General features: G+C 37.9%; 1 pseudogene; it reads right to left on the reverse strand.

Moving 5' to 3' along the window:
• Window positions 1–5938: 5938 nt before the first annotated feature.
• Window positions 5939–7985, reverse strand: LOC128578361 (CTP synthase 1-like; annotated as a pseudogene).
• Between the last annotated feature and the right edge of the window lie 2529 nt (window positions 7986–10514).

The raw sequence follows: 10514 nt of genomic DNA on the forward strand, positions 1-10514 counted from the left end.
TTTAGAGGGTCTCTCCCATGGAGTGTAATAGGAGGATCTTTGAACTCTGTTCATTCGTTTGTGGGGCACTCCGAGCCATTCTCATGGTGGAGGGGACTCCCACCCTCTTGGTGATGGATTTCGTACCTTTTGTTTGTCTCCTTGGGGTCGCAGCTCGCCTCAGCGGGGTTGATGTGCGTTCTTCAACCTTCTCTCTTGGTGCAGCTCTAATCCACCAAATTACTTGCTAAATTTCTGTCCTTTAACTCTCCTTCTGGATGGGAGCCTCTGTGGAAAGCTGGCTTAAGTCATGATCAAATATTTTGATGAAATTATTGGTGTCATCTGAAAATCTAACATAAGAGAAAAGATAAAATACATTAATAGTAACTGAGAATGGAAAATTTTGATAATATTTTTGTAATAGAAGTTAAGGGTAAGGGATAATAAAAAATGTGAAATCCTGCTAAACTACTTGTCTTATATATAGCATTTTCAAAATAAAGTGATTAACGATAAAGAAAGAGAAATGTTATGGGACAACTGAAAATAATAAATGAATATGATAATAATAGGTACAATAATAATTATAATAAAAGCAAATGGACTAAGCTGGCCAGTTAAAAGACCAATTGGGTTAAATGCAAATATATGCAATTCATCATGCAAAGGTTATTTAAGTAAATTGATGACAAAAGACATATGAGGCAACTATAAGCCCAAAGATCATTATTATAGGTATATTTGTATCAAAAAAAATTGACATTATAATGCAAAAAAAATTGTTAGGTATGGTGACAGTCATCATGTGTAAAGATCAAAGTATATTTTGAAGAAGAATATCTAATGAATTAAATATATATGCATCTACTATAGCCTAAAAATTTATAAAGTAAGGTTTTCTAGAACTGCCAAGATAAATTGGTAAAAATCATCTTCTTTTTGAAGATTTCAACACAACTCATACTTGATAGGTATAACACAAAAAGGATATTAAAAATATAAATGAATATTAGCAAGCTTCATCTAATATAATAGTTTCAGAATATTATATATTGGATGTTAGGATATATTAGGGTATGCGTGTAGGGAAATAGATAAATGTTACATAGACAACAGAGAATCTTCCTACAGTGAGAAAACACACACTTTTCTCAAGCACACATTGAATATGAAATGCTGAATATATACTAGGCCATACCATCAAGAAAGTCTCAACAAATTTCAGTGACAAAACATGTTAAATGAGTTATGATCTCATATCTCACTTCAATGAAATTAGAAATTAATAATAAATACCCATCTATACTTGGATATAAAAATAAATACTGCTCAGTGCCCGCAGCTCAGTGGTTAGGGCACCAGTCACATGCACTGGGGCTGGTGGATTGAACCCGGCTCAGGGATAAGTTGGGTGATGAGTTTGTTGGGTCCCTCCAGATCAGGAGCTCCTGCCACCCTGAGCAGGCATAAAAACCCACCTCACCAAATATAGAAGAAAAACAAAAGATGCTATAAAACAAAAAAAAACAGACCAAAAAACTTGAGGGATAAAATTGGGAGAAAAAAAAGAATAACAGGAGCAAAAGAACTCACAAAAATGTAGCTCTTATTATTGAACAAAGAAATAAAAATTTTAATTACAAGAGAAAAGAAAAAGAAAAATCTAAAGGGAAAAATTGAAAAAAAATTTAAAGGAAAATATACATATTTATCTTGCCATATATTTCCTGGGCAACAGGTGATCTTCAGGAGTATGAGATGCTACACATGATGTTGATACACCTTATACAGGTGTAGGCTATAAGCCTCTGTATTCCTGAGGAAACCTGATGCCATCTTCCTGACTTCTTTGCCCTCAATCCCTGCAGGGTTGGGTGCCTGATGCTCTCTTCAACTTGCTTAATAGACATACCTGGACTTTTCCGAATCACGTCCCATGGTCACCCAGTGGTTTTCCCAGGAAAGTGTGCTTTTCTCAAATCTCCCCACAAGTGGCAGCCCAACTTATCATGAGGCCCTGAACCTGCCCCTCACTAGGACCCAGGGGGCTGATCCTGCAAGGCAGCTTTTCCACAAAGGCTTTAACCCAGCCTGCAGCCAAACAATGAAAGCTCCATGCCACCCAGTGGTTCAGTCCCAGCCCCTGTGCACTGTTAAAAATCACTGGCTCATAGCCAAAACATTACTCAGCAATAAAAACAAAGTAGGAGGAATTACGCTACCAGACCTGAGACTGTACTATAAATCGATAGTGATCAAAACAGCATGGTACTGGAACAAAACCAGAGAAGTAGATGTCTGGAACAGGATAGAGAACTAAGAGATGAATCCAGCTACTTACCTTTATTTGATCTTTGACAAGCCAATTAAAAACATTCAGTGGGGAAAAGATTCCCTATTTAACAAATGGTGCTGGGTGAACTGGCTGGCAACCTGTAGAAGATTGAAACTGGACCGACACCTTTCACCATTAACTAAGATAGACTCTCACTGGATAAAAGATTTAAACTTAAGACATGAAACTATAAAAATACTTAAAGAAAGTTCAGGAAAAACTCTTGAAGGAATCAGCCTGGGTGAATATTTTATGAGGAGGACTCCCCAGGCAATTGAATCAGTATCAAAATACACTACTAGGACCTGATCAAACTAAAAAGCTTCTGCACAGCCAAGAACATAGTAAGTAAAGCAAGCAGACAGCCCTCAGAACGGGAAAAAATATTTGCAGGTTATAACTCCGATGAAGGTCTTATAACCAGAATCCACAGAGAACTCAAACATATTAGCAAGAAAAGAACACGTACCCCATCTCAGGGTGGGCAAGGGACTTGAAGAGAAACTTCTCTAAAGAAGACAGACGCAAGATCTACAAACACATGAAAAAATGCTCATCATCCTTAATCATCAGAGAAATGCAAATCAAAACTACTTTGAGATATCACCTAACCCCAGTAAGAGTAGCCCACATAACAAAATCCCAAAACCAGAGATGTTGGCGTGGATGTGGAGGAAAGGGCACACTTCTACACTGCTGGTGGGAATGCACACTAATATGTTCCTTCTGGAAGGATGTTTGGAGAATACTTAGAGACCTAAAAATAGACCTGCCATTCAATCCTATAATTCCTTTACTAGGTATATACCCAGAAGACCAAAAATCACAATATAACAAAGACATCTGTACCAGAATGTTTATTGCAGCCCAATTCATAATTGCTAAGTCATGGAAGCAGCCCAAGTGCCCATCGACCCACGAATGGACTAGCAAATCGTGGTACATGTATACCATGGAATATTATGCAGCCTTAAAGAAAGATGGAGACTTTACCTCTTTCATGTTTACATGGATGGAGCTGGAACATATTCTTCTTAGCAAAGTATCTCAGGAATGGAAGAAAAAGTATCCAATGTACTCAGCTCTACTATGAAGCTAAATTATAGCTCTCACATGAAGGCTATAACCCAACTATAGCACAAGACTATGGGGAAAGAGCCAAGGAAGGGGAAGGGAGGGGGGAGGTTTTGGTGGAGGGAAGGTAGTGGGTGGGGCCACATCTACGGTGCATCTTAATGTACACAGCTATGATTTAACAATAAAAATAAATAAATTTAAAAAATAAAATAAAATAAAAATCACTGGCTCACTCACCCAAGCTCTACCAAGGTAACTCAACCAAGTGTCCAACACCCCCCCCCAAAAAAAAAACAAAGCAAAACAAAAACAAAAATGCAGGGCAGTACTCTCTCTGTAAACTGCTGCCACCACAGCACAGGCCAGCCTCTGCTGGCAGGCAAGTACTCACCCTTGTGTGGCTCCTTACCCTTCTGACCTCCTCTTGCATTCCTGAAGTCTCCTGCTGCCTCCCTGTGCTCCTAAAAAGATTTTGCTCATCAGAGCCCACCAGCCAGAGGGGCTGGAATCCTTTATCCCCAATCTCACCACATGTGGCTACAAATAAGTCTCTGGTCAGCCATCTTGCTTCTCCAACTGAGCATTTTTCACATGTTTATTGGCTATTTGTCTATCCTCTTTTGAAAAGCTTTCGTTCATGCATTTTTCCAAATTCTTAATAGGGTTATTATTTTTTACTGATTTGTTAAAGTTATTTGTAGATTATGTATACTTTCCCTTTATTAGATATATAATATGTAAATGTTTTCTTCCATTCTGTAGTTTTTCAATTTATTCTGTTGATTATTTTCTTTACTAAGATCCGTTTATTTTATTTTTGTTGTTTCTCTATTTGCCTTTCACGGGGTCCTCATACTTTTTAAACAGGGAGCCAGTTCACTGTCCCTCAGACCATTGGATGGCCGGACTATAGTTTAAAAAAAAAAAAAACTGTGAACTAATTCCTATGCACACTGCACATAGCTTATTTTGAAGTAAAAAAACAAAACGGGAACAAATACAATCACACTGCCTCATGTGGCCCACGGGCCGCAGTTTGCGGACCCCTGCTAGGGTTTTAGTCATAAATACTTTGCCTAGGCCAATGTCAAGAATACTTAAAAAAAAAATCTTGCAGTGGGGCAGAGCCAGAGTATCACTCTGTCACCCAGGCTAGAGTGTGATGGCATCAGCCTAGCTCACAGCAACCTCAATGTTCTGGGCTTAAGTAATCCTTTTGCCTCATTCTTCCCAGTATCTGGGATTACAGGCACCTGCCACAACTCTCAGTTAATTTTTCCATTTTTAGTAGAGATATGGTCTTGCTCAGGCTGGTCTCAAATTCCTGAGCTCAAGTCACCATCCTACTTCAACCTCACAGAGTTCTAGGATTACAGGTGTGAGCTACCATGCCTGGCCTCAAGAATACTTTTTTATGTTTTCTTCTAACTATTTATGCTTTCATACCTGAAATTTATTAATATTAACTTGAATTAATATTTGTATATGGTGAGAGATAGAGGTCCTGCTTCATTCTTCTGCATGCGGCTATCTTGTTTCCTCGGTTGATCTTTTTAATTTCTTTTATTTCTTGTTCTGCATTATTTATTTCATAATTTATATTATACATGACGCCAACAAGAATATAGTAAGCACATATCTATGCCTATTGTTAATATTACCTTATTAAAATATTGCATTTCAACTACAGTAACACCATCCTGGAAGAAAAAAGTACAATAGAGTCAAAGCTGTCTATATATGAGAGGATGTTAGAGGCAGTTTTCCCAAAAGAGTCCTTGTTCTTGGCCCCTTTTATTAAAAAATAAAAGCAAAAACATACATTTAAATATATATTTTACATAAAGTAAAAAAAAAATAAAATAAAATAAATAAAAGTGACCACTGATGGAAGGAGTGTTTCCCGGCCCCAGGAATACAAAGCACAGCCAGAGGCAGAGAGATTTTTAAACTAAACTTCAGAGAGATAGACTTCTTGCTGTTTCATGTGATGCCAAACTGACAGTACTTTCAGGCAATGATGCCCAGCCAAAAGTTGGCACTGAGAATGCCTACAACTCGTGGCAGTATTGAAATTCTGTCTCTGGATTCACTGCTTTTAATGACAAGCAGCACCCTTAGGTTCCCAGCACCAAGCATTGGAAACACTAGCTAAAATTATCTCTCTGTGCTCAGTAATTCCCATGGCACACTTTTTAATGGTCTAGGCATCCAAAAGAATGCATTGGGCAACACACTTGAGTTCAAAATGATACAAGGTAGATGGAGAAATAAGGTGATTGATGGGGCATTCTACCATCCCTGGCCACCATCAGTTCCCATCTGGACATTCTGCTTCTCATCTCAGAAACTCAACTAGAGAGTGTCACACAACAGGAAGTACACGGTGTAGAGTGAGAAAATATACATGATGGTACATACCTTATAATAAAATAATCTTAACAAAAACACAATTTAAAGAAAGTGTCATAATCTGAGTGTAAAATTAAGCTGTAAACTCTACCAAAGTTTGAAGGCTTTCTTGAAGACTCATCCATTACAAGATTAGTCATGATTTATTAATGGCAAACTCAATTCAGCAATTTCAGAATCAGGAGAGCTTTTTCCATTTCTGTCACTATAGATGTCCCTGGGCAAGCGCTTTCTAGAGTCACCCCACATAGGCCAAAAAGAGACCAAGGTAGGGTTGGGAGGACTTGATAGATCTGGACAAGAACTCAAGGTGCTACTGAACCCCAACAAAAAGGGATGATCTTCCATCCCCACAGTTTCCATTCTCCGTCCTTCAACATCTTAGACAACAAACTTTAAGACATGCTCTCCCAGTTTTTTAAGGCTGGATTTACCTCACATCTGTGGTGGTGCCTTTCTTCCAGGTAGTCTGTACCTCCCTAGAGTTTCCCCATGATCAAGATGTTGGTCTGAACAGTTTTCTCTGCTTACCCAGCCTTATGATTCTGCTCACCTGCCCAGGATTATGTTCTGGCATGTACTACCATGGGATGACTAGTCTCAGGGTCAAACTCTGCAGAATTACCATCTTGCAATCCCAGAATATTTCTTGAGAATTCAACCACTGCCAACTGCATTCCTAAGTGCACACCCATGAAAGTCATTTTCTGTTTCCAAACCTAGATGCTTTCCTGGATTTTTTCCTTCCATTCCTCAAGCACCAAATCTTCCAGGAACTAGCACTCCATAAGCATTACAGAAGTTCTACCAAGCCTCGTGTTAGCACACAGACTCTTCTGGGTAGATGCTTGGCTCCAATTTCATTGAATCTATGTACTTGATTTCCAATTTGTGGTTGATGGCCAGTGAAGAATGCTCCAGAGCTCTAAATACAGAGTCATAGAGTCTGAAAAGTTGGTGTATTTGCCCACAAGGGCAATAGAGCTGGTCTCCAGCAAGCAATCATACCTTTCAGCTGTCTCTTTCCACATCATCAGCACTTTTTGCAGCTGAATGTCAATAAGAAGAGCAAGTATTCAAAGAAAATAATCTACAACTCCTTGCTCCTGTAACAATGAAGGGACTCAATAGATAAATGAGACACCATGGACATAGATTACTCACTCAGGTTCAAATTGGAAGAACATCAATATCATCTCATTCACTGATGTGTCAAGAGGATCTGAGCTCTTGGAAACAACCAGGTCTGGGGAAAACCCAAGCCCTCTAGGTTCTTGGACACTATTCTGGGGAGTTAGTCTTCTGTTCCCCTGTTGAACTTGGCTGAGGAACTAGACTGACATGGATAGTGAAAAAATTCTCCTTCTTTACCTTCAATTGTAACTGATGGAAGGCCTCAATAAAAGGCATGCTTTCTGTATCTCCCATAGTTTTACCAAGCTCAATAACTTTAGGTTCTAGGCGATTTTCAGGCACAGTTATCAATGGCTGTCTCATCACCCACTCCTGGATGGCATCTGTGATATGAGAAACAATTTATGATGTAAGGGACAATTTGGATGGTTCTCCCCAACTAATCTCCTTGCCATTCCCTTTTTTTTTTTTTTTTTTGAGACAGAGTCTTACTTTGTCACCCTCCATAGAGTGCTATGGCATCATAGCTCACAGCAATCTCAAACTCTTAGGCTCAAGCAATTCTCTTGCCTCAGCCTTCCAAGTAGCTGGGACTACAGGTGCCCACACAACACCCAGCTATTTTTAGAGATGGGGTCTCACTATGACTCAGGCTGGTCTTGAACCCGTGAGCTCAGGAAATCAACCTGCCTTGGCCTCCCAAGTGCTAGGATTACAGGTGTGAGCCATTACACCTAGCCACCATTCTTTCTTTATGATCTTTCCAGTGGTCAGATTATTGTTCTTGGTGAGGCATTTGTCAAGGAACTACTGATAGTTATCCATGCTAAGGTTTATTTCCACATCATAATCCAACACAAAACACTTCATCATATTCACAAGGAGGAAAAGTTCCTGCATTAATGTGAATGTAGGGATCAATTTTAATTGAAATTACATGTAAACCATATGACTCCAGTATTGTGCTCACACTGATGGTGATGATTCCTTTTCCAAGTCCTGATATAACATGACCAGTGACTGGAATGTACTTCATTTTACTTTTTGACCTGGTACTCACACCCCAGGGAAGCTGAATCTAGGCCCTGAACCCTAAGAGCTGCAGCAAAGCAGAGGGGCAAGGGCCAGAGACAGTATCTCCTCAGACAGGACTGCCTCCTTGCTAATTTCTGATTTTATTTATTTAAGTCTTCTCTATTTTGTCTCAATCTAGTTAAAGGTTAGACAATTTTGTTTATCTTTTTTAATTAACCCATGGTTAATTTTTTCTATTGTTTTCCTAGTCTCTATTTTGTTTCTTTCTGCTATAAACATTTCCCTTATTTGCAAATATGGGGATTACATTCCTCTTCTTTTATTCTAGTTCTAGTAAAATTAGGTTGTTTATTTATGATTTATTTTTCTTTTCTTAGTGTAGGTGTTTTGAGCAGAGTTTGTTCTTAAGTTAGAGTGGGAATCATGCATAGATTAGGTTGAGTGTCGATAGCTCTGAGAATTTTATATTTCCCACTGCTTAATTCCCAGTGACATCGCCAGATCACAACTATATTTTACTGGCATTTTATTATTTTTAATTAACATGAGGCAACATACAATAAACATACATTGCTTGTGTTTGTAAGATAAAGTCTGAGCTGCAAATGAGCCTTTCACCCAGGAGGTGTGCCATGTACCGCTACATTATATATGATAGGTGAGAGTTTACCACACCCCTCCCTTTTCCCTGTCTCTCTTCTTGAATTTAAATGTGTTTTTCTCTTGTGTGGGCCTATAGTAGTTCATCTACTAGTTTCAAATTAGTATTGAGTACATGGGACACTTGCTGTTTCATTCTGAAGATACTTTACTAAGGAATGGTCTTCAATTCCATCCAGGTAAATATGAAAGATACAAAATCTCCATCTTTCTTTATGGCTGAATAGTATTCCATGGTATACATATATCACTGTTTTTTAATACATTTATGGGCTGAAGGGCACTTGAGTTGTTTCCACAATCTTGCAATTGTCAATTGAGCTGCTATACACATTTGAGTGCAAAGGTCCCTATGATAAAATGATTTTTTTTTTCTTCTGGGTAGATACCTAGTACTGGGATTACAGGATCAAATGGAAGGTCTACTCTTAGCTCTTTGAGAAGTCATCATACTTACTTCTAAAAAGGCTGTATTAGTTTGCAATTCCACCAACAGTGTATAAGTGTTCTCTCTGCACCCATGCAAGAATCTGCAGCTTTGGAGTTTATGATGTGAAATATTCTCACTGGGGTTAGGTGATATCTTAGGTACTTTTGATTTTCATTTATCTGATGATTAGGGATGATGATAATTTTTTTATGTGATTTTTGGCCATTCATGTTTTCTTGGAGAAGGTTCTGTTTATTTATCTTGCCCAATGATTAATGGGATAGTTAACTCTTTGTTGATTTGCTTGAGATATTTATAGATTCTGGTTATTAGCCTTTTGTCAGATTTGTAATATATAAATATATTACCCCCTTTTCAAGGTTGTATGTTTACTTTGTTGATTGTGTCCTTAGCTGTGAAGAAGCTTTTTAAATTGATCAGATCCCACTTATTTTTGTAATTGCCAAGGGGGTCTTCTTCATAAAATATTTCCCAGGCCTATATTGATAATAGTTTTTCCCATAATTTCTTCCAGATATTTTATTGTTTTGTGTCTTATATTTAAATATTTTATCCAGCATGGTTTAATTTTTGTAAGTGGTGAGAAGTGCAGGTCCATTTTCAGGTTTTTACATTTGGCTAACCAGTTCTCCCAGCACCATTTGTTTAAAAGGGATTCTTTTTCCCAGTGTATGCTTTCATTTGGAATGGCAATGTGAGGCTGGTTTCATCTAAGTTCTCTATTCTGTTCCATAAATTTTTGACTGTATTTTAACACCAATGCCATCCTGTGTGATCATTATAGAATTGTAGTACAACGTGAAGACAGGCAATGGGATGCTTCCAAATTTGTTTTTATTTCTTTGAATTATGGTTGCTATTCAGAGTTTTTTCTGCTTCCATACAAAATTAAGAACTATTTTACCAATTTCTTTGAAGTACGATATTGGTGCTTTAATTGGGATTGCGTTAAATCTGTAGATCACTTTGGGTAATGTAGACATTTCAAAAATGTTGATTCCTCCCAGCCCTGAGCATGGTATGTTCTTTGTTAAAGTGTTCTGCTATTTATTTTCTCAAGCTTTCATAGTTTTCTCTGTGATCTTTTACATCCTTTGTTAGGTATATTCCAAGGCATTTTATTTTAATTGAAGCTACTATGAAGGGTATCGTTTCTTTGATTTCATTCACAAATTGACTGTTGTTGGCTTATACAAATGCTACTAATTCGTGGACATTGATTTTTGTATCTGGAGACATTATTGTTTTTGTCGTTCACTACTAGGAGTACCATGATTGAGTCCTCTGGATTTTCTAATTATATGGTCATATCATTTACAAAAAGCAAAAGTTTGACCTCCTCTGTCCCTTTAGGATATCTTTGATATTGCTCTCTTGGCTGATTTTATTGGCCAGAACTTCCAGCACTGTGTTGAATAATAGTGGCAA

Source organism: Nycticebus coucang, chromosome X (genome assembly GCF_027406575.1).
Source record: "Nycticebus coucang isolate mNycCou1 chromosome X, mNycCou1.pri, whole genome shotgun sequence".
In the NCBI taxonomy this organism is placed as follows: Eukaryota; Metazoa; Chordata; class Mammalia; order Primates; family Lorisidae; genus Nycticebus; species Nycticebus coucang.